Source organism: Camellia sinensis, chromosome 7, assembly GCF_055761805.1.
Source record: "Camellia sinensis isolate YWXY chromosome 7, ASM5576180v1, whole genome shotgun sequence".
In the NCBI taxonomy this organism is placed as follows: domain Eukaryota; kingdom Viridiplantae; phylum Streptophyta; class Magnoliopsida; order Ericales; family Theaceae; genus Camellia; species Camellia sinensis.
Window position 1 is genome coordinate 156,177,202 of NC_138967.1, and position 25,955 is coordinate 156,203,156.

Consider the following 25,955-nt stretch of genomic DNA (forward strand, 5'->3'; position numbering starts at 1 on the left):
TAAGCACACTGAAATCACATAATAAATGATGCCAAATCATTCAAATAGTCCAAGTATAGCATGCAAAGGTCCTAAAGCATGAAAGCTAACAAAGAGGACTACAAAGGGGGCATGCAATACATGGCACGTAAGCAAGAACTAAGCATGGACAGAGCTCAAGTAGGTCAAAACAAAGACCTAAACATGCTGAGATGAGGGCTCAAAGACCTAGGCATGCAAGCATACAAGCTAAGCCATAAACTAGGCAACAATGCACAATACTCAAAGACACTTAAAGAATGAATGAAGTGGGAATATGGCAATGCTAAAAGCTCTGAAATGTCATGTTAGATGATGCCAAATCATGTACACAACACAAATGAAGCATGCAATGGTGCTCAAAGCTTGAAGCAAGCAAGAGCACTTGTACTACAAGTATGCAAAACATGAAACATGTGATCAAGGCAACCCAAAATAGTCCTAGAACATGTTAAAATGAGTCTAAAACATGCATGAAAGGAAATCAAAACATGCTAGCATGAGGGGCACAAGGCATGATGCATACAAGGCAAATAAGGTGGATTACACTACACCTATTAAGACCAAGCATGGGATGACTTAACCAAAAATAATCAGAGTTACATCATGGCATAATAACCCCAAAAACTCATTGAAATGATGGCTTGCAAGGTAAGGCATGAAGGCATACACAATGACTCATGTTAAGACATAAAGGGGCAAACCTTCCAACGCATTGAATGAGTGATAAATGCAAGTACTGGAGCATGAAACATGGTCTGAAATCATATAATAAATGATGCCAAATCATTCAAAAAGTCCAAGTAATGCATGCCAGTGGACTTGACATACAAAACTAACAAGCTAGAATGAACCATGGCTATACAAAGCAAGGCATGCATGGTCAAAACAACCAAAATCAGAGCTAAAGCAAGTTAAAACATGGACAAAAGCTTCATGAAGTTAAACCAAAAGCATACTAGAAAGACATGTTAAAGCATGATGCATATTAGGCTATTTCATGGAAATGCATATTAGGCTATTTCATGGAAATGCACTACAAGTGCATGGAGCATGCAAAGGGTGACCAAACCAAACCCTAACAAATGTATGACATGGTAAAACAAGCCCAAGAACATGCTGAAATGGACTCAACATAAGCTAGAAAGACATGCTATTTCATGAAGCATGCAAAGCTAGTGTGTGTGATTTACACTACAAGTGTATAAGGCATGCAAGAGCCAACTAAACCAAGCCAAAACAGATCTAAGGCATGTTAAAATAACACCAAAAACCTACTGAGATGGCCCCAAAATAAGCTAGAAAGGCATGCTCAAACATGAGACACACAAAGCTAGTTTGTAAGATTTACACTACAAGTGTATAAGGCATGCAAGGAGTGACTAAACCAAGCAAAAACAGTGGCATGCCACAACAAAATAATCACAAATACATGCTAAGAACAAGTCAACACAAGCTTAAAACACATGCTCAAACATGAGGCGTATATGGCAAGTATTCAAAATACAAGGAGAGGGGATGACCCTCTCCTTTTTGGGACCTCAAAACCTCCTCTCCACCATTGAAAATCCTTTGGATTTCAGTGGTAGAAAGGTCATGCAAAGGTGATCCCAAAGCTTAAAAAGAAGGCATAAAAGCAAGGCCAAACAAGGCCTAAGAGGGGGTAAACAACCCCAAACATAAAAGTGACCTGAAACAAAGATCTTAAGGACAAAAAATTAGAACTTTTTGTTGTTAAGAGTTAGTCTTAAAACAGTATGCAAAAGGGCTCAAAAGCTTAAGGAAAAATGAGGGTTTTAAGGGTTATAAACTCATCCTTGATGAACTTCTTCAAGGCTGCAACTCCAGCAGGTTTTTCAAGCTCAAACCAACACAAGAACACCAAAACTAGCTCCTAAGCACCTCAGTAGCAAAAGGATGGTGTTTGAGTGTGTGTTTGTGTGTTAAAGTAAGACAAAATGACACTTTTGAACACAAAACAAGAGCAAAATGAAGAAGTATAGATATAGATTATATGTATCACTCACGGAACTTTTTTCTGAACCTAGAGAAGGGAGGAGATGGTTCTCTCTTATAGAGAACCAAAAGCAAAGCATCTTGGAGAAGCTAAGGTTCAAGGAAATCCCTCCATACACGTGTATGAAGGATAGCTTTAGTGCCCTCTAGTTGTGCCAGTTGGAGGAAAATATCACCAAAAAGGTGGCAAAAAGCAGCCGACCACTTGAAGTGGTCGGCTGACCACCACAAGTGGTCTCCCAAGACAACAAGTGGTCGGCCGTGGTGGGAGATGATAAGCACACTGAAAACAAGCCAGGGGTGGGGTAGGGTGGTCGACCAGAAAAGATGGCTCAAAGACCAAGGAGACCAGTTGTCAGATCAGAAAATTGGCTGGCGGGAAGAAAAGTGGTCTCCAAGGAAAAAACTAGTCTCCTACTCTTGTACAACCTTCCAAACAAGGAAAACAAGGTTTGTACCAAAAACAAACCAAAACGGAAGCAAGACGAGAGTTCAGGAGGCAAAGCGCGTAGTCGGGAGCCTCGAAAACTAGCTGACAAGCACCAAAAGTGGTCTCCCAAACCACAGTGGCCCTCTAGGCCAAGGAAACAAGGTATGGTTCAAAAACCACGCCAAACGGAGAATGTTAAGCGGTCACGAGACAAGGCACGCGGCCGAAGGCTTCGAAAACTAAAAACTAGTCTCCAAACGGGAAAAGTGGTTTACGACCACAAAGAGATGGTCTACCAGACCACTCCCTCTCTCTGGCAAGGAAAACAAGGCTTGGTCTGCAAACCGAGCCAAAGCACAAAGAGTTCAGAGGCCCGGAGGCAAGGCTTTCAGCCAAAACTCTGAAACCTCGAGACGAGCACGACATGCACTATCACCGAACGCTCAATCGATAACGTCTGAGTCTTAAGGTTGGTCAAAAATGGGGTGTCTACACATAACTGTATATATTTTGTGAGGAATCTCTACTGGGCTTTATGCTCACCCTTATGGAATTGGTGCAGGTAAAAATGTGGTGACCCCGCCAAGCTAAGGGCGTGGAAATGTTTGAAGAAGAGTAGCTTAACTCTTATCTTGTTGTGATATTTTGTGTGAGCCAAGTGCTAATTTGTTTTGGTCCGAGAGACCAATATGTGTAACCGGGCTATTGCCTTGGAACTTGTAAGCCCCTTGAGGGCCTTACTCATTGTGACTTAATGATTTCTTTTACATGCGATAGATTCATGTACTAGTGAGTAAATAAATGTATATTGGCATGTGAGAATACTTTGGTAAACATTGGAACCATGCAAATGAATTTGATCAATATCTCATTTTGGGAGTGGGTTGATGTAATAGTTATGTGAGTTTATTTTCGAGGCATGACAATATCGGTAAAATGGCTTTAGTAGTGTTCTTGTATAACCTACTGGCAGCCACGTGCCTAGAGATTCCCAATATTTTGTATCCACAGTCCTATTTTTTGATATAAAAGGTTATTTTCATGAATTGATATATAGTTTGGCATTGCATTGTTTTGATATGAAAATGTAAAACGATTGACAACTGGCATGCATATGCATCTACCTTATGATTTCGTTAAAATTCATATATCGTGTTAAAGTATTTCTATTGGACTTTAGCTCACCCTATGTAGAAAACAATTTTAAGGTGCTGATGATATGCCTCCACCAAGGACTTAGCTTGGAAGGACTTGGAGTCAAAGGTCTCATTTTGTTTAATTGATGTAATTATTTTTGTACAAGCATTAAGTTTTAATTGTATTGAGTTGAACTCATTTTGTTATACTTAAGTATTGACTTGGAAAGATGTAACCATTATAGCATATAATTACTTGGGTTTTCTTTTATTTCAATTCATGTACACATGTCATATGCTATAGATTCAGGATTTAGAATTTATGAATGTGTACACACATATGTCATCTATTGTATGATCAAGGATTATAAATGGAATATAAAATATGATGCTATTGATTTATTGTAAGAAATATTATGAGATGAGTTATTGTTATAATTTCGGGACGTTACAGGAGGATAGTGTAATTTTAGAAAAAGTAAGAGAGACTAATGTAATTCTCAGAAATCTCAAGGGAGGTTACTGTAATTTATCCTAGGAATTAAAACCTAAAAAACAAATTCAATATGATTATGTCAAAACTTATAGAAATTATTGTATTTTTTTCAAACTTGAAGAAGAGTTAATGTAATTTATTTAAAATAAATAAATAAAATTATGGACACCCCTCCCTTGAGAGTGCGTAGGTTACCAGGAGGGACCCACGGTAAAAACATTTTTTTCGAAAATAACAGCAATTGGATGATAGATTTAGCCACATCCTCATCTTGGCATGATTAATTTTAGCAAAAATGTAGGGAATATTTTTGAAAATTTTCAGTGGAGTATAAATTTTAAAAAATAATTATAAACAAAAGTTAAAAACTTAATCATTCATATTTTGGGAGATATTATATTTTAAAAAATGAATCGTTTGAATTATTCAAGTGAAACTCATGATGATCCACACGAACCTAAATAATACTATCTTACTTCCTTTCTATAAATTGTTCCTTAAAAATTCATTTATCCCTAATGGTACATTTTATCCCAATTTTATTCTTCTCATACAATAATTTTGTAAATAATGACAATTTTTTTTTTTTTTAAATTTTGAACCTTTATGTTTTCCTAAACTTTGATATTACCAGTTTTAATATAGGCTTTATCCCTAAGTCGGTACCATTTCTCTTAGGACACTAATCGAGAAAACCTTCTAGCTTAACCATGCGTGAACTATGATTTAACGTGATTCCAAGCACCAACACGTACTCAATCACCAGGCTCAGTCAAATTTTCATTTGTTCCAATAATATTAGGATTATTTATGGATTAAAATTTAGATACATGATAATATGCATACCAATTTCTTATTCCTTTGAACTCATCATCAATAATATTTGGGTAGCTTCTTGATTTGGACAACAATATTTAGACTGCTTCTGGACAATGAAATTGGAACAACATGTGAGAGGGTAATTTTTGGTAAAAATTGGGCCGAGCTATGTGATGGGCTTTGTGGCCCAAAGTGCCAAGGACTTGGTGAAACGGCCGCAATGTTACTCCGGCCCATGAGGGGTATAGTTACTCCGGCCCAGGAGAGGCAAGGCTACTCCGGCCCAAGAGAAGTATAGTTACTCCGGCCCAGGAGAGGCAAGGCTACTCTAGCATAAGAGGGACAAATTTACTTCGGCACAATGACTGTAAAGGTACTTCGGTCCAAAAGCAACTTGGAGTTATACCGGTCTTAAGGTTATACTGGCCGAAAGTCATTGGTCCGGTCTAAGACCGTACTATGGGTTCTACATAGAAAGCCGAGATAAGAAAGAGATAACACAAGAACCGAACTAAGGATGAATTCGGTTTACTCAGTGGCTCTGCATAGCCAAGCTTATTTCGGTCATGTAGTAGTTCGGCCAAAGTAAAAACCATCCCACTTGGTTTAAGCAGTGGGGGAGGGTGTAAAAGGATAAGCATTATCCTTAGGAGTATGAATCCTAGGAGGACTCTGCATAGAGAAGTACAAGTCCTACTAGGATTATGCTACAGGAAACTTATAAAAGCTCACAAACATCACCTTGAAGGAGGTAACTGAACACAATTTTTCTGAGAACATAGAGCTTTGTCTATTTGTCAAGTTTTCTGACTTAGGCATCGGAGAGGTTTCCGGCACACACCCGCCGGCTAGCTCACGTTTGTGTTTTCAGGTGATAAAATGACGTCGTACGGAGGAGTGTGGACTTGATCAGCAGGATTATACGAGAAGAATTATTTCTTCCCCGTACAACATGATAATATTTATACTAATGGTAATTGAAATTTATAGTTTTTCCATTAATTCCCACACTCAAAATGATGAAATATGATAATCTTCACGCTAATAATATTCGGACCGTTCCTTGGACAATAGTACTTGAACCAGGTTTCAAAGACATCATTGTTGGAGTCATTGTTGGACCTGACTGATGAGTAAACACAACAAACAATATTAAACAATGTCACGACAACTAAAAATGAGAAATATGATAATATTCATAACCATAACATTGGACTTTATTTTTAGACTAAAAAGGAAACATGATATTCACAAGGCCAATAGTATTTGATGAACTTTTTATTTTGAATTGGACCATTTTAACGTGATAGTGGTGGCATTTGGTGTGGCTTGTTTTGGTCAATTTATAATTTTGTGTATTGAAAAAGTTATTTTGGACTAATTGGTTAAATTTATTTCAAATAACTTCTGATTCTAATAATTTATTTAATTTCAAAAAACTTATTTTGAGAAGCTCTCCATCCCTGCTTATTATCAACTTTTGCTGTGGGCATATTAATTTACCATTATACCCTCTCTCTTTTTTTGAAAAATAAAAAAAATACCCAAATGGACTACGAATAACTTTTTTTTATTATTATTATTTTAATTTTTTATGGAAAATGTGAACTAGTTGTGAATAATAAAAAATAAAATTTAATTCAATTTACAACTAACAAAGGTTAATTCAATTTACATTTAACATGGGTAAAAATAATATTTACACATCAAAAAGTTATTTTACAGCTTATTTACCATATACTACTCAGTAACTTCAATCTATAATCCAGCAATTACACCAAACAAATTAACAATTTCTGATTAATACTATAATCTATAATTCTTTAAGTTATAATAAATAACCCATTTTAATAGCTGCACCAAATGCCCCTTGTATACGCAGTATTACAATTTTCATAATATAATATTTTTTTGGGAGATTTACTCGAAAATCATATTTCAAGTATTTGTGTCTCAATTAGTTCATAAGATATTCTTGTATTTCAATAAGTCCTATTATTTGAACATTTGATCTACCAAATCCTAATTCTCACATTTAAAGTATTTTATGAACATTTCTACCCTTACAAATATTTTTTGAACGGTTAGCAATTTGGTGATGTGAACATTCATATTTTATAATGTGAATATTCACATTGACGTGTGAATGTTCACACTAATGTTCACATTGACAGTGTGAACATTCACATTGACATGTTAACATTCACATTGATAATGTGAACATTGTGATTGTAGTGTTGTGCTTGTTTGTTTTTTTGCTTGTTTTGTTCTGCTTTGTATGTTGGTTACTCACCAATTTGGAGTTTGGAGTTTGTGCTAGCAGATGATTTGGTGTGCATTTTGGTGCCAACCTGATAGGGATTTTGATGTTTCACTGTGATATTTTTTGCACCCTCTCCTTTATTGATGTTCTGTACCATACTTTGTATGTTTTTCATCAATAAAGCTTTTTGCTGATCAAAAAAAAAAATTTATATATTTATGGTATGAATATTCAAACTGTAAATGTGAATATTATTAAGGGTACTTTGATAACTATGCCACTCATACGACTTATTAGAATATAAGAAAATAATGTGAATTAAATAGAATATGTACGGGAAAGAGATAAACTTTCTCGTATAATCTTGTTGATCAAGTCCGCGTTCCTCCAAACGTCGTCGCTTTACTCCCTGAAAACACAAACGTGAGCTAGCCGGCGGGTGTGTGCCAGAAACCCCTCCGATGCCTAAGTCAGCAAAATAGACAAGTAGACAAAAGCTCTGTGTATTCAGGAATCAAAGTTGTGTTACCTCTCCATAGGTGATGTTTGTGAGCTTTTATAGGTTCCGTGTGGCACAATCCAAGTAGGACTCTTACTCCTCCATGTAGAGTCCTCCTAGGATTCATACTCCTGAAAGATAATGCCTATCCTCCAACACCCCCCTCATTGTTTAAACCAAGTGAGATGGTTTTACCATGGTTGGACTCCAATATGGCCGAGGTGCGCATGGCTATGCTTAGCCGTAGAACAGACCGAACTATCCTTAGTTCGGTTCGTCCTTTTACTGCCCTTACCTCAGTTCCTCCTGTACAAACCGTGGTAAGTCTAAACCGAGCTAACCATACTGTGCCATAACCAGTATAAGTTTAGTATGGTGACCGAGCTAACCTCCTTGGGACCGGAGTAACTTTACACCTCACTTGGGCCGGAGTAACTTTACACCTCTCTTGGGCCGGAGTAACTTCATGGCCTTTTTACTCAGCCCTTCGCACTATGGCCCATTACCCAGCTCGGCCCAATTTTCATATAAATTACCCTCTCAATTGCCCCTTAATTCCATCTGCGCAGCATGATAGGGATTACCTGTCCCCAGCCGAGCTAAAAAAGTTTCAGCCTTTTTAGCTGAACTAAACCCCTTTAGTCTTTCCAGCCGAGCTAAAACTCTTAAGCCCTTCAGCCGAACTAAATTCCATACCGGGCTCAGCTTGTTCGGTCAAAACGTCCCTTCAATCACAGCAACTGAATCGATTCTCATTTCAATGACACGTGGCACGCTCTGATTGGCTAAAGGCAGCTGTCACGTCGCCCTCGTACTTCGCGTAATTTGAACAGTTCTCGCTTTTGTCCCTTTGTATCAAAACAAAAACTCTTCATTTGGATCAAGCACTGCACTATTAACTTCCTCTTCTCTCCCTCTCGTTCATGAGCTTCTGAGCTTGCTGAGTTCTTTGATCTGCATTCGAAGAAGCTTCGTGGTTTTGTTGTCGTTTCTCTCATCTTCTCGTCCTGGTAAGCTACTCAAACTTGCCTTGCTTTCCTTGTTTTTCGCATTTGCTTAATCCACAGCTTTAAGTTTGTGTTTTTGCGAAACACTTTCTTTCTGCTTGATTTGTATATTTCTAGAAAAACTTAGCAAATAGAACACTCGAATACATGTAATATCCTGTAGAACACTGGTTTTCGATCCAAAATCATGATGCAACCGGACTAGAAAGTTGTTTGTAGTTAAAGCTGAATTAGGTAGACTATCCAACCGAACTAATACTTCATGCTACCCCATTAGTCTCGACAAGCCAAAGTACAATACTCTCCTTAACCGAGCCAATGAACCGGACTAGGGCTGTACAATAGTGTACCGGGAAACCTTAATTCCGATCGAGCTATGTCTCGGGGCTAAACCAGCATTCTTAATGTAAAGACCGAACTAAGAAAGCTGCCCCTAGAAGCTTAACCGGGCTAACAAATCCTTGCGTAAACCGAGATAACAAATGCCTTTGAACATACTGAACTATTGAGTACCTTGCCTAAACCGGGATAACAAAGCATTTCGCACAAACCGAGCTAAGACATGTAGCGTTTCACATAACCGGGCTAGGGCTTGATGTATCTTGCCTTTATTTCTCTTTAGCACGGTCCAACGGTCTGTGCTTAACACCTTTGTTCTCTTTTTTTTTTCACTTTTGCAAACTTAGGTTGCCCAGGCACTCCTTTGAGCACTCAACCGAGCTACTCAGCACAAATCTTCGACCGATCTAACACTCGGCTTTAATTTATTTATAACTTAAGACATAATATGGGGAAGTATAGATTCTTAGTAGAGACACCTGGTGGTTTGGCCGAATTCCGAAGGGAGTACAACATCCCTGACGATGTCCACCTCACCTTAGCCAAGCAAGATATTACTCCATGGGGGAACCAAGGTTTTGTACCCTTCACTCTTCTGTCTATAGTAGAAACTGGACTAAGATTTCCTGTTCAACCCTTGCTTTGTGAATTCCTTAGGCAAACCAGAATTTGCCCAACCCATCTTTCCACAAACTCATACCGTATAATAAATGGTGTAGCCGAACTAAACCGCCGTGCTGGCATTAACCTCGATCTAGCTGAGATCTTCCATCAATACTCCATAGGCTCGAAAGAAGATGGTTGGGTTTATTATCTTAGAATACGTTGCCGCCGAGAGAAAATAATAAAGGACACACCGGATAAAGACTTGAACGACGATGACTTCTTCTGGGCATCTGGGAATTTGGAAGATCACCAAGCCCAGATCCCTGGCCGTAGTATAAATTGGAAGAAAGGAAGCCCCGGTATAATTACTTCAGCTTCTTTGACTACTTCTCTTTTATTCCAGTTTCTTTGACTGCTTCTCTTTTATTTCGATTTCCTATTTCTGAACCGAACTAACAGTTGTCTTCTTCATGCAGATTCAGCTCACCTCAAGTCATTATACAGTTACCCCAACCTAGACACACTTCACGCCGCACTTCGATACCCTGAAAGAAGTTGGGCCAAGCTTCTGGATTTTGAACCGACATACCGATATAGCAGCCGACGCAAAACCAGAGTAACAGACTTTTTGCTAGAGGACGCCCCTGAACCGGACCCCACTTTGCCCCAGATCAATCTTGTCCGTTTGACTGCCGAACAAGAGATGGCCAAAAAGAACAGAGTAAGGGCCCTTCTTACCGAAACAAACCGAGCCAAGGTACCACCACCGAACCAAATTCAGGAAACCGTGGTGGCCCTCCCATCTCAACAACCCTCTTCATCACGCCCACGCAAGCGCCCCCGGACTACCCTAACCGAGCAACGCCTTGCTGATGAAGATGAAGTCAGTCTTCCACTAAGCCCTCCACCAAGTCCGCAACCGGAGTGTGCCGACCGAGCTAGCTCCTCCAAATGGTTTCCAAGAATGACTTTCCAAAACCGTGCTATTTGTGATACTGACTCTGTGGTGGCTGACAAAGACCATATGCTGGACTTCAACCTGGCTAAGAGCGTATGTCTGCCCCCTAACATGGAGCATCACAAGCAGTTGACCGAGCTCAAGGCCATCCAGTCGGCAACAAAATCAATGATCCTGGTCAGTAGCTCCTCTTGTCTCTCTAATTTTTCCAACTTCCTGTTTGGTTTTGTCATTAGTTTCTTTGTTTTCTTTTTCAGGCCATGCAAAAGAGTCAAATTGCGCACAAGCGTGTGTTGGAGCTTCGTAAAACAGCAAGGCAAGCCATGGCCGAAGTTGAAGCAAAAACCACCGAACTAAAAGAATCCAAACAGAAGACAGCCGAGCTAGAGGCCGAGGTAGCTCGTCTGACCGGACTAGTTACCTCGGCTAATGTTGACAAACAGAAGGCACTGACCGTGATGAAGGACAAGTACCTTCGCGAGCTGATCAAACTCGAAGGAAAGAAAAATGCAGAGATTGCCGAGCTAACTAAGAAGGTGAATGATGCAAATGCCGAAGGCTTCAAGGAGGGGGAGGCCCTCTACATGCAACAATGTGAGGCTGCTAAAGATCTTTTCTTTAAATGCGGTTGGAGGGCAGCCGTGGTGCAGCTCGGTTGTGAACCTGAGACCGAGGTCTACAATCCTCCTCAGTACTTCATACCGAGCTCACTGGCGGAGTACGTTGCATCCGTTCAACAACAGCTTCTACAAGGTTCAGATGATGATGAAAACACCGAGACCAATAATACCTCGGTCGTCAATGATCAAGCCAACGATCAATCAGCTCGGTTGGAGCCAACGGTTGAAGACCTGACGACTGAAACCGTGCTTCCAATAGACACCGAGCTCCCAACCAAGACCGATCTACCGTTTGAAACCGGTCTTCGTGTTGACATTGTTGCTGATCTTGATGATCTGTTCAACTGATTCTGTACTTTCTTTTCTTGTTGCTTGTTTTTTTCTTCTTCTCTTTTGGTCTTGTAACCAGGCTGAGGCCTCTCCTTTGTATTTGCTTTGAATTTGATCAATGAAAATCATGTTTTGTATTCAACACTTATTCCGGTTTGATCTGTATGCTTGCACTTGTAATGAGTTTTTCAATGAATTCTTTTGCTCAAACTGTTATCTCAGTTTACTTTCCTGTTTGTGCTTGCTTTCTAACTGCAACTTGAACGAAACACAATATTTTTCGGCTGAGATATTTTATTCTGGTCTTAGCTGGGCAATCTGACTGAGCTTACTAGCCAACCACTCTTTAGCCGATATACTTACTTCAGCTGAAGAGTACCAAGAGTTGGTTTAACCCAGTCAACCACTCTTCAGCCTATACCCTTACTTCGGCTGAAGAGTAATAAGGGTTTAATCCAGCCAACCTCTAAGTTGGTTTTTTCCAGCCAACCACTCCTTGGCCGATATCCTTACTTCAGTTAAAGAGTACTAAGAGTTGGTTTAATCCAGCCAACCACTCTTTAGCTGATGTCCTTACTTCGGCTAAAGAGTACTAAGAGTTGGTTTAATCCAGCCAACCACTCTTTAGCCGATGTCCTTACTTTGGCTAAAGAGTACTAAGAGTTGGTTTAATCTAGCCAACCACTCTTTAGCCGATGTCCTTACTTCGGCTAAAGAGTATTAAGAGTTGGTTTAATCCAGCCAACCACTCTTCAGCCGATGTCCTTACTTCGGCTAAAGAGTACTAAGAGTTGATTTAATCCAGCCAACCACTCTTTAGCCGATGTCCTTACTTTGGCTAAAGACTACTAAGAGTTGGTTTAATCCAACCAACCTCTAAATTGGTTATTCCTGCCAAGTTAGAATAAAATGTTTGGTTATTCCGACCAAACGTCCTGCAGCCTGGATCCTTATCATGGGCTTAGGAGGGGTGTTGGTTTTTCCAGCCAACCTATAGATTGGTTTTTCCAGCCAACCTAGAGTAAAATGTTTGGTTATTCCGACCAAACGTCCTGCAGCCTGGATCCTTATCCTGGGCTTAGGAGGGGTGTTGGTTTTTCTAGCTAACCTATAGATTGGTTTTTCCAGCCAACCTAGAGTAAAATGTTTGGTTATTTTGACCAAATGTCCTGCAGCCTGGATCCTTATCCTGGGCTTGGGAGGGGTGTTGGTTTTTCCGGCCAACCTTGCTTTTGATGTCCCTAACTTACTAATTCAATCTCTTACAAAAAATAGCTATGCTGAAAAGAATCGACTTTATTTTATTGAGAAAAAGGAAAATTACACATACTTGTAAAAAAAAAACTAAAAATAAAATAGTTTGAGATTGGCAGTATTCCATGGCCTAGGAATGGCTTTGTTGTCCTCATCTTCCAAGTGGTATGCCCATTTGCCAGCTAATCCGACCACTTTGTAAGGTCCTTCCCAATTAGGCCCTAACTTGCCATCTCCTGGTACCAAGGTATTTCCCATCACTTTGCACAGCACCCAATCTCCGATCTTGAATTGCCTTGGATGCACTGTTTTGTTGTATTTCCTGGATAACTCTTGTTGGTATGAGGCAATGTGAACCAGTGCTCTTTCTCTTCTTTCTTCAGTGAGGTCGAGCTCCAATGCTATGGCTTCTCCATTCAAGTCTGGATCAAAATTTTCGCTTCTAATTGTGGAGGGGCCAACTTCCAGTGGGATTACTGCTTCCATGCCGTAGGCTAAGGAGAATGGTGTTTCTCCTGTTGATCGTCGAGGTGTGGTGCGGTAAGCCCATAAAACATGAGGAAGTTCCTCCGTCCACTTGCCTTTTGCCTTCTCTAACCTTTTCTTTAGTTCATCCAAGATGACCTTGTTTGATGCTTCTGCCTGGCCGTTGGCTTGGGGATATGCCGGTGTAGAATTGTAGAACTCTATTTTGTATTCTTCACAAAAGCCTCTAAAGATTCTGCCATCAAACTAGGTGCCGTTGCTTGATATTAGGGCTTTAGGTATGCCGAATCGAGTAATGATATTCTGCTAGACGAACTTCTTCACATCTTTTTCCTTGATTGATGCCAATGCTTCTGCTTCCACCCACTTTGTGAAGTAGTCTGTTGCTGCGAGAAAGAACTTCCTGTTTCCGAGCACTATTAGAAGTGGTCCTACTATGTCCAAGCCCCACATTGCAAAGGGCCATGGGCTGGACAATGGTAGGAGTTCTCTGGTCGGCTGATGTATTTGGTGTGCAAACTTCTGACATTTCTCTCACTTCTTCACATACTTCTCCGAGTCTGCCTGCATGTATGGCCACCAGTATCCTTGTGAAATGGCTCTGTATGCTAACGATCTTCCTCCTTGGTGGCTTCCGCACACCCCTTCGTGTATTTCGAACAAGAATGCTTCTACGTTGCTATGGTGGACACACTTTAGATAAGGTTCTGAGAATGCCTTTTTGTACAATGCCATAGATGGGGAGAGCCAAAATTGCTGCAACTTTGCTCAAATTTTGTTGGCTTCTTTCTTGTCTTCTGGTAAGACGCCGTCTTTTAAGAACAGTATGATGGAATCCATCCATGAGGGGCCTAATTCGGCGCAACACACCTCTTCTACTTCGGGGTTCTCAATGCTTGGTCTTGGTAGGTAGTCAATTAGTAGTGGATGAGGGATGGATGTATCTGCCATTGACGCAAAGCCTGCTAGTTCGTCTGCTCTGCTGTTTTCCTCCCTACCAATCTGTTCTATTCTTACTACTTCAAATTTCTTGATCTTTGTTCTGACCAATTCTTGGTACTTGGCCATCCTGCCATCCTTTGCTTCATAGTCGCCAGAAATTTGGTTTACCACCAGCTATGAGTCGCTGTAAACCATTAATTCGGTGGCCTTCATGTAGACTGCTAATTTGAGTCCTGCAAGAAGTGCTTCATACTCTGCTTCGTTGTTTGATGCTGGGAAGCCAAGGTTGATTGCTTGCTTGCTCTACAACCAGGCCGTCTGGTGAGATGAGGACTATGCCAAGTCCTGCACCATGTCGGTTGGACGCTCTGTCCACGAAGAGCTTCCACATCTCTCCAATGAACAACTTCCAGCAAGTGGAGGGTTCAGATGATGTCGTGGGGTCAAGAATGTTGCTGGTGCTTTCTTCAAGGTCCATGCTTACTGTCTGCCCCTCGCTATCTGACTGTACCAAATCTTTATTTATTGGTGAGTCTTGGCTGGGTGTAGCATGGTTCGCTTTTTCCTTGCTCTCATTATTCTGGTCTGGCTTGGGGTCCGACTGAGTATCCTGCGCCAGGGGTTGCGTTATTCCGGCGTCAACTTCCACCCTAAGTTTGGTTGTGTTAGTTAGGTCGATTGGGCAGATATGATGACTTCCCGGGGTAAATTCTGCGACAAAGTCTGCCAAAGCCTGGGCCTTTATCGCGGTTCTAGGTTGGAACTTGATGTCGAATTGTCCCAACTCTACTGCCCACTTCAAGATTCGCCCAGAAAAGTTCGCCCTCTCAAACAAAGCTTTTAAGGGGAAAGCTGTGAGGACGACTATGGTGTGGGCGTGAAAGTAGTGCGACAACTTCCTTGAGGCCAAGGCTAGTTTTTCCAGTGGCAAGTACCTCGTTTCGGCGCCCAGCAATGTCTTGCTGACATAATAGATGGGCAAATGTTGGATTCCTTCCGCACGGACCAATATTGCACTAATTGCGTGCTGAGAGACTGCCAGGTACAAGAAGAGTTCTTCTCCAGGTATTGGGGTGACAAGCAGTGGTGGAGAAGACATGTATTCTTTCAAGTTTTCTAGTGCGCGGTCCCATTCTTCGTCCCACTCGAACTTGGCTTTTAATGCTTGAAAAAATGGTCGTAGTCTGTTTGACGACTAGCTAATGAATCTGTTGAGTGCAACTGCCATACCGGTGAGATCCTGTACCTCTTTTACTGAGTTAGGCCTCTCAAGATCCCGAATAGCTTTGATCTGGGAGGGGTCTGCCTCTATACCCCGGTTGGTTACCAGGAAGCCCAGAAATTTGTCAAATCCTACACCGAACGCACACTTAGATGCATTAAGGCGCAACTTGTATTTCTTCAGAATCTGGAACATCTCACCTAGGTCCCTTAGATGGTCATTCTTGTCCTTGCTCTTGATCACCATGTCGTCGATGTAAGCTTCCATTGTTTTGCCTAATAATGGTTCAAACATCTTGGTGACCATCCGTTGGAATGTTGCCCCTGCATTCTTTAGGCCAAAGGGCATGACCTTGTAGCAATACAGTCCTCTTGGAGTTGTAAAGGACGTGACCTCCTGGTCTGGTTCGTACATGACGATCTGATGGTAGCCTCTGTATGCATCCAGAAAGCTAAGCCGGTTGTGCCTCGCCATTAGGTCTACCAATTGATCTATCCGTGGTAGGGGGAAGCTGTCCTTCGGGCATGCTTTGTTGACTGTCTTGTAGTCAACGCAGACGCGCCATTTGCCATTCTTTTTTGGTACCACGACTGTGTTGGAAATCTATCTGGGGTAATGTACCTCTCTGATTGCTCCTGCCTCCAGCAGGTTTCCCACTTCTTCTGCCACTATTTCGGCGTGGTGGAGTGCCGATCTGCGAGTGCGCTGAATGATTGGTCTGGCGGATGGGTGGACATTGAGTTGGTGACAGATGAAGTTTGGATCGATGCTTGGCATGTCGTATGGTGTCCAGGCGAACACTTCGATGTTAAAGGTCAGGAATTCCAAGACCTCTAATCTCTCAGTGCTGGACAACGACGAACCGAGCAAAAAGAACTTATCCGGGTTCTTATCATCTATTCCTACCTTTACCAAGTCTTCCACCGCTTTTTGATCAGCTGCTTTGCCGACATCTGCGAACAGTTCATTGCTCTCAGGTTCTTCCACTGAATGAACATATCCCTTAGCAGCGCGGTTGCCATTAACCGTGACAAAGCATTGCTTGGACATAATCTGGTCTCCAAAGACCTCTTCAATTACTCCGGCTTCGTTGGGGAACCGCATTACTTGATGATAGGATGACGCTATTGATTTCATGGCATGGAGCCATGTTCTTCCCAAGATTATGTCGTAAGTGGAAGGGACCTTCAACACCCAAAATTTCACTTGTTTTGTCACGCTTCCTGCCCTGACTAGCAGGATAATTTTGCCGACTGGCCATTCTGGCATTGAGTTGAATCCGATCAGGGGGGATACAGCCGGTGCCAGGTCTTTGTTCTCCAATTTCAGTTGTTTGAAGGTGTCGTAGTACATTATCTCACGCGAGCTACCTTGGTCTATCAAAATTCGCTTGACGTCGTAATCCTTAACGCGGAGGGTGACGACCAGTGCATCGTTGTGAGGGCAATATATTCTTTCCAAGTCCTTGTCTGAAAAAGACATGACGTTCGTAGGGTCTGTTCTCCCCTTTTTGATGGTAGGTTGAGCGCTTAGTACTTTTCTTAAGTGCTCAGCCTTCTTAATCGATCCTCTGAGCTCGCATACACGCTCAGGTTCGAGTACTCCATGTATCGCATTGATCACACCTTGAGGTGGGGCGTCAATTGGCATTCCATTGGGATTATTGTGGTCCTGGGGGGCTGGTTGCATCCATCCTTCAATGTATTTATCCAGGTGACCGGCAGCCACCAACTCCTCCAGATGCTGTCTCAATGGCATGCAATTTTCAGTGCGGTGCCCCTTTTCTTAGTGAAAGGTGCATCGCGATCTTTCGTCATAGTCTTTCTATTCATCTCCTAGCTTAGCTGGCCATCTGACGAAAGGTTCATCGCGTATTACGCTCAGAATCCGGTAGATCGGTTTCTTGAATACCGTGGTTATGGCAGTGCGGACTCTCAACCATCTTTTGTCCTAGTCCTTTCCGTTGTCTCGCCTACCTCGTCCTTTTTTGTTCGGACGTTCTACCGCGTTGATCTTTGCTGTGGTCTTTTTATCTGGTACTGCAGTCGTGCCAGATTTTGTTTTGGCACGGGCGCCATCCTCTTCCACCCTGATGTGCTGATGCACTCTTTCCATCAAGGCCTCCATGGTGAGGGGCGGTGTCATGGTGATCGAGTCCCTTCGTCTGTTTCCGATTGGAAGGCCTCTTTTGTACTGTGTAATGGCGAGATTGGTGGGGTAGTCCCTAATCTGGTTGAATGTCTCCCAGTAGCGACTATTGTAGGATCTTAGTGTCTCCTTTTCGCCCATGTCGATGGATAGTAACTGGTCAATCTCCACCGGGGTTTTGGTATTCGTTCTGAACCTCGTGACGAACGCCTCTGCCAATTGAGCCCAGGAGGCTATGCTGCCTTTTGAAAGTTTTTCGAACCAAGTCAAGCCTAGGTCACCAAGGCTTGATGGGAAGAAGATGCACATCAAAGCCTCGTTTCGCCGATTTACTGCCATAACTTGGCGGAAGTGGCTTAGGTGTATGTAGGGGTCCGTCTTCCCCTCGTACGTGGTGAATTTGGGTTGAAGGAAACCTGAAGGAAGGGGCGCATTTTCAATTGCCGGAACGAACGGCGAGGTCTGCAGCCTTGCTAATGCTTTGTCCGTTGGTTCGTAGGCAGGGCGTGGCAACGACATTCCGACCTCGACGCTTCCATGCGTCCGAGGAGCCAGCCGCTGAAGGGCAGATACCCTGCGAGGGTTGCGCGCCCTAGTATCCTGCTTCCATCGTGCCTTTTCTTCCAACATATTCCGCAAATCGGACGATCTTGGTAACTCCGTCTACCTGGATGATGTCTGGTGCGAGCGCGAGGGTCGATAGGTACTTCCCTCCGTGTAAGACCTCGATGATCTCGTTCTCTCAAACCTGGAGAAACGAGTTCTGGAGGTTCTGGATTGAGTATCACCTGTCCTGAGGCTTCTACTCTCTGCTTGTGATGGTGTGGAATGCCTTCCACGGTCTTCTGAGTGGCGAGGGGGCGTCTTGCTTTTGCGCTCCTCTCCTGTCGTCACTCCTTTTCCCTTCATCTGGCGTTTCAAGGCCTCCATGTCCGCCACCATCTTCCTTATTAATTCATCTTGCTCCTTCACACGGTCCTCCAAAACTTGAGGATCAATCCTCCTCCTTTGTCTGTCAAGACTTCGTGAACGAGAGTGACGGGGGCTGTTAGTCCGCCTCCTCCCCCTTGTATTGCTCCTGGGATTTTGTCGCTGTGGCTCTAAGTCCGCCATGGGAGGGATAGAAGGTAGGCCCTCGCATCTTGCACCCCCCTCTGGTGTTTGTCTGTCGATGGCGGACTGCGACAAATCTTCGTTGTGCGCCATTGCTTCTAAAAAGGAAAAGCTTGATCAAGAAGTTTTGTTCTTGTCTGAATTCCCACAGACGGCGCCAATTGTACGGGAAAGAGATAAAATTTCTCGTATAATCCTGTTGATCAAGTCCGCGTTCCTCCAAACGTCGTCGCTTTACTTCCTGAAAACACAAACGTGAGCTAGCCAGCGTGTGTGTGCCAGAAACCCCTCCGATGCCTAAGTCAGCAAAATAGACAAGTAGACAAAAGCTCTGTGTATTCAGGAATCAAAGTTGTGTTACCTCTCCATAGGTGATGTTTGTGAGCTTTTATAGGTTCCGTGTGGCACAATCCAAGTAGGACTCTTACTTCTCCATGTAGAGTCCTCCTAGGATTCATACTCCTGAAAGATAATGCCTATCCTCCAACACTCCCCTCACTGTTTAAACCAAGTGAGATGGTTTTACCATGGTTGGACTCTAATGTGGCCGAGGTGCGCATGGCTATGCTTAGCCGTAGAACAGACAGAACTATCCTTAGTTCGGTTCGTTCTTTTACTGCCCTTACCTCAGTTCCTCCTGTACAAACCGTGGTAAGTCTAAACCGAGCTAACCATACTGCGCCATAACCGGTATAAGTTTTAGTATGGTGACCGAGCTAACCTCCTTGGGACCGGAGTAGCTTTACACCTCACTTGGGCCGGAGTAACTTTACACCTCATTTGGGCCGGAGTAACTTTACACCTCTCTTGGGCCGGAGTAACTTCATGGCCTTTTTACTCAGCTCTTTGCACTGTGGTCCATTACCCAACTCGGCCCAATTTTCATATAAATTACCCTCTTAGAATATGAGTAGGTAAAAACAGATTTATGAAAAAGTGCACCTATTTTTTTCCTTTGAAAATTGATATCCCACTTAAAGCTAAGGTGAGAGATTAAGGTACCGATCGGCGTGGTAGGGTGCGTAAAACATTTTCACTTATAACAGTTAAGTCCCGAATCCAACCTTTGTTTCTCAGATTAAACCTATAGCATTAGTAAATAATTTAATGAATAATATTACTAACTCACCATTATCCAAGCCCGGCCCTGAGATTTCCGGGGCCTAAAGTCGATAATCAACTAATAAATTTCGGGGGCTCTTCATATTTTTTTTTTTCATTGAATGAAAAAAAAATTTGAAAGTAAAGGACAAAAAATTTATGTCAAAATCACAAAAAATATTTAGCATTACATTACAATAACTAATAAGTATCGCTTGATCCTCACTCTTTTTGTATATTAAGAAATAAATAAATCAATCATACTTACATAATTTAATTTTTTTACAAAATCATTTTCAACGAATAACAATGCTAATTATTTTAAATGGCCCTTTCAATTTTTTAATAGATTAATTTATTTTAAGTTAATTTGGGTCTTCCTTAATTTTTTTTTTAGACTTAAAATATACTTAATATATTAGACTAAACTATAATAAGAGAGACTCATTTTTTGAGTTTATTTTCCAATGGATAGCAATGCTAATTTTTTTGAATGGCCTTTCAATTTTTGAATGGGTCAATTTATTTTAAGTTAGTTTGGGTCTTTTTTAATTTTTTTAAACTTAAAACATACCTAATATATTACACTAAATTATAATAGGAGAGAGGCCCTTTTTTAAGTTTATTTTGAGAGACCCTAGGCCATGGCCTTGTGGCCTATGCCCCAGGGCCGACCCTGCTATTATCAACGCAAAAATTATCTAAAATTTTCATCTTGCCATTTAGATTTATTCTACATGAATTTTATACTATACAAATTTAATCTAAACCACACAACACTCGGGGGAGGGGGGGGGGGGTTGGTTTTGTTCATAGCATTTTTCGTAGTAAATCCCAAACAATTTTGAAACTGGTAAGTTTCCAACACCGAAGTTTGAATTAATTCCAATTGGATTAGGTTGGGATATCATAACACACACTACATGTAAATATACTTTTGAAGACTAAAAATGCCGGCTAAAAAAAATTTAATCGCCAATAATACACTTTTTAGTTACTAAAAAAAATTTGACCAGCAAAGGGACGTACTTTAACTATTAAAAAAATTTAATCAGTATTTATACTAGTCAAAAGTATATTTTCCTGTAGTGATACTTAATTCATGTTAGTTGGTGATCCTTTATATTTTTAGATTATATTCTGCAACCAGTTAGTCTAATACCACCTTCAAATGGGAATGATAATGCTTACCCAATTGGATAAAGCGAAGAATTTGACCTTGGGCGACACCCCGATTTTTGCATCTATCTATCTCGCCAAACAAGACCCAAAACGAGAACTGAAATGATTTATTCACCGAAGTCATTGTGACTTGAATCGCTTGAATTTGTACCAGTCGGATGACTAACCGAACAACTGGCTTCACCCTCGTCTATTGCGATCGTCACTCTGTCATTCGGACAACCAACGTTAATAAGTTCAAACAATTTAGACGAAATCAAATTCGTTGAACGTGGCATTGCTCAAATGAGAAACGCCTACTAAACCCAAGACGGGAGGAGTGGCGTCACAATATTTTGGTAATCAAAAGTGTTCTAACTTCATTAAGGGGTTTTATGATATCAGTAATTTAGGGGATCAGTTCGTCTAGAAATTGTATCTCCCCTCCTGAAGTTTCTAATTTAATAACAAATGGCCCTTTTATTGATAAATCATCAAATCAATTAATAATTTTTAATGATGTCAAAAATTTGTTTCGCTTAATAATTCAAATAACTTTATTATTGTATAAGAGAATAGTTAAGAATATCATTTTTTTCAGTTAATTATATAAATAAAAATTTCTAACTTATTTGTAATTTTTCAAATTATAGAAGACAATATATATTTTAAATAAACTTCGGGGGATATAGTGTAATTTACCCTTGGGTTTTTGTTCCAGTGTATTTGAAGCTTCTAAAAAGGGTAAATAATGCTCACTACTCATAGGGTGTGTTTGATTGGACGGATTGGATAAGAGGGGATTAGAATCCATCGGACTTGAGTCCTGGGTCTGTGAATCTCACGGACTATTTGGTTGGATTGGATATGTATCCTGTGTTTGTTTTTTCATGGAATTAGATGTCTGGAAAGGGTTATTTTTAGTGAATCTAACGTTTGGTTGGACGGACTGGATAGGATAAATGAACAAAAGACTATTTTACCCTTTTTCAATTATTTACTAAGTAATAGCAATATTAAACATATCTTTAATATTTTAATTATTTTTAGCTAGATTAAAAAAAAATTATTTTATTTTATTTTTTTACATAATTAAATAAATTTATTTTTTAAAATTAAATAAATAAAATATCAATAAAAATATATGTTATTTTTTAATTAAAATTTTAAATAAATTTGTTTTTAAAAATAATAATAATTAAACAATGAAATTAAATAAAACAGCTATTAAAATTTAAATAATGAAATTAAATAAAATATAAACAAAATTTTAAAATAAAGCATCAATAAAATAACAATATTAAATCTGTCTTTAAATGTAATCTTTATTTATAATTGATTAGTGGACCACAATTAATTATTTAATTTTTTCAATGTTTTTTTTTTTAGCACCATTTTTTTTTTCAATGTTTGAAACATATATTTTTCCAATATTTATATCCAACACTTCATGGTCTTATTGACACAACAGCAGCACTCCATAAATAATCTGTGCCACAATTACAGAGGGCAAAATGGTCATCTCGCCCCTCTAATCCAAACAGTAAATAATCCTACCAATATTATCCCCCCGCGGACAGTGAAATCCCCCATATAGGGGATAAGAAGTCCGGCCGGACATGGAGTCCAGCGGACTAAAAAAAAATCAAACGGCGGATAAGGAGCACTATTTGGATTACAATCCAAATAGTGGATAGCCCCCCCTTAATCTGGCGTGTTTGATTGGACGGACTGGAAAATGGGGGATTAGAATCCATCGGACTTGAGTCCTGGGACTGTGAATCCCCCGGACTATTTGGTCGGATTGGATATGTATCCTGTGTTTGTTTTTTCATGGGATTAGATGTCTGGATAGGACTATTTTCAGTGAATCCAACGTTTGGTTGGACGGACTGGATAGGATAAATGAACAAAAGACTATTTTACCATTTTTCAATTGTTTACTAAGTAATAACAATATTAAACATATCTTTAATATTTTAATTATTTTTAGTAAACATTAAACATACTAATGGTTAAATTTTGTTTAAAGATATTTAAACATAATAATATTGATAAATTTTTTTGACTCGTATAGATTATTTTTATTTAAACAAATAAAAATTTATTGTTGAAATTAAACATACTAATGGTTAAATGTTTAAATTTTTATTTAAACAATTAACATTGAAATTATTTTGATGTACAGATTATGTTTAAACAATTAACAATTAACAATTAAATAAATGTTGATGTACATATTATGTTTAAACAATTAACAAATGTTGATGTAATTAACAATTAACAAATGTAGATGTAATCAAATGTTGACGTATTAAAACATAATTTAATAGATGTTAAATAAATATACATGTTGATGTATAGATGTTGAAATAATTTAATAAACATGTTGATGTACAAATGTTTAAATGTTTAAATAAAACATAATTTAAATAAATGAAATTATTTATTGTTGAAATTAAACATTTAATTGTTTAAATAAAACATCTATTAAAACATCTATTAAATTTAAATAATGAAATTAAATAAAACATAAACAAAATTTTAAAATAAAACATCAATAAAATATCTATAAAAAATTATTTTAAAAAATTAAATAAATAAAACATTAATAAAAAGTTAAATAAAATTATTTTATAATTAAATTGAGACATTTAAATTTTATTAAATTTTATTAAATATAATGCATAATTAAATAGTAGAGGGTCAAAATTGTCATTTTCGCATCTAATCCAAACAGTGATTAGTCCCCCCAAAACAATCCCCCCCCTAGGACAGGATAGTCCCCCATATGGGGGACATGGAGTCCGCCGGACTAAAAAAAAATCAAACGACGGATAAGGAGGGAGGCCAGACATGGAGTCCAAATAGTGGATAGTCCCCCCCCTTATCCCCCAATCAAACACACCCCTAATGTTTTAAAAAACATAATAAAATTTATAAATTTGGCATGATTACATTATTTTTTTTTTCTAAAGTTAAAACAATTAAAATTGGTAAAAAAAAATATAAGTTATGTGAATTAGAATATTAAAAAAATTCAACATAATTATATCAAACTTATAAAATTTAATATATATATATATATTTTAAATTTCAAGAAAGTTCAATATAAAAAAAAAGGTGTAAATAGCAGCCAACTCTAGTTTGAATGAAAATCAATGGGGAAATTTTTTTTTAAAAAAATATTCATGATTTTATACTTGTAACAAAATGAATTCTGAATTTTTAATTTTATTAATTTAAATTTTAATCTTTTAATTTGTTTTCAATTTAAATTATTTCTAAGTAAAGCTGATGAAAAAAATGATATTTTAATCATTAAACTTAATGAATTTTTTTTAAAAACATTTTATGTATACTCACATTAATTTAATGATTAAAATATTATTTTTTAATCATTTTTACTTATCAAAAATAGATAGATAATTTGAATTAAAAATAAATCAAAAAATTTAATTTAAATTAATAAAATAAAAAATAAAAAATAAATTTTATTTATTTATTTATTTATTAAAATAGTCACACTCAAAAGTTTTATTTGTTACTTGCCCAAAATCATTTAACCAGTTTTCCTACCCAGTCTGCCTGTCGGTGGTTGAATAATATAGCAAATTTGGAGACTTACATCTATTTCAGTTATGAGTGAGTTGGGTCACCTAACTCACCTAAATTGGCGAATTAGGTGAATGAAAAGTATTTCTAACAAACGACCTAAATACATTTTATTTAGGGTTTTTTTTTAGATAGTCACATTTCATTTATGATTAATTGGTGAAAATATAATTTTTATGGAGTCATGTGTTATTTAGTTTAAGTTTTAATCTTTTTAAGCGATAGGGATACACGTTAAAAAGTCACCGAAAAAGTTTTTCGTCGTCGGCAACTGGCGGACGGTGGCCAGTGACGGCAATTGGTGGTAGTAAATTGGACAAATATGACATTGAATAGATAGATGGCACGTGTATATATAGATGACATTTGAACAATAATCGGACATTTGAACAGATATGACATGTACCTATAGTTGACATTTGAATAGATAGACAGAAATGTAAACTTTAAATAGATAGGCTTGGTGGTCAAGACATGGAGCCTGGAGGTGTGGCTCCCTTCTGGGTCTTATGGGATCAAAACCCTTTAGGTGCAAATAATTTCTTGAGGCAATTCATACCTGGACTTTAATTGGGCCTACCACTAGAGGACGGGGGGATTGGTCCCCCAGTTAACATCAGGCTATCAAAAACAAAAAAAAAGCTTTAAACAACTGTGTCATTTTGGACAAATAATATTATTTTAAACAAAAAAAGATTTAAATCCAACTCAAAATTTTCAAAAATAAACCTCCAACGTTTTTGCCCTTACATATATATATATATATATTTATATTTATATTTATATTCTCATGAGTTAAAATTAAAAAATACCACTTCAAGAAAAACACATATAAAGCCCATCCCATTATAAAGGGTGTACTTTATTTTCTCTATATTTTGGGAGGATGAGACCTTGCCTAAACGTAAAATATGAAACCTTGCCTAAACACAAAATATATATATTTTTTTCCTAGCATCTCTTCTCAAAAATAAAAATACTATTATTTTTTTCTTTAAATAAAGACTCAAATATAATATCTAATTAATAAAGAGGAAGAGTAGAAAACATTATTGAAGAAAATAGTTAAAAGATGACTCCTAAAAATGTGAGGATTAATTATGCCAAGACCCTCTTAACCGGAGACCTCATACCACAAAGAGTGTTACACAATCACTAGATCAAATGTCATGATTTTTCACTCTATTCAATTAGGTAAATTCTATTTTATATATAAAATTCATACATAAAACTTTACAAAAATAAAGTGACAATATCATTATTGTAAATAAATTCATCTTCAATAATATTTTATTTTGAAATAAAAGATCCATAATGAATCATATTTGCGTACAATAGGTAAAATAAAAATTTAAATTTCAAGCAACAGTAATTGA

The 25,955-nt window shown here is 38.7% G+C and overlaps 1 long non-coding RNA gene across 1 annotated transcript; it reads right to left on the minus strand.

Annotated features, from left to right (window-relative positions):
- Positions 1-5,862: 5,862 nt before the first annotated feature.
- LOC145795395 (uncharacterized) lies at positions 5,863-21,122 on the minus strand. The gene is made up of 2 exons (XR_014336306.1): positions 20,995-21,122; positions 5,863-6,041 (listed from the first exon to the last, which is right to left on the minus strand). It is a non-coding gene; the product is annotated as an uncharacterized LOC145795395 (long non-coding RNA).
- Positions 21,123-25,955: the final 4,833 nt, after the last annotated feature.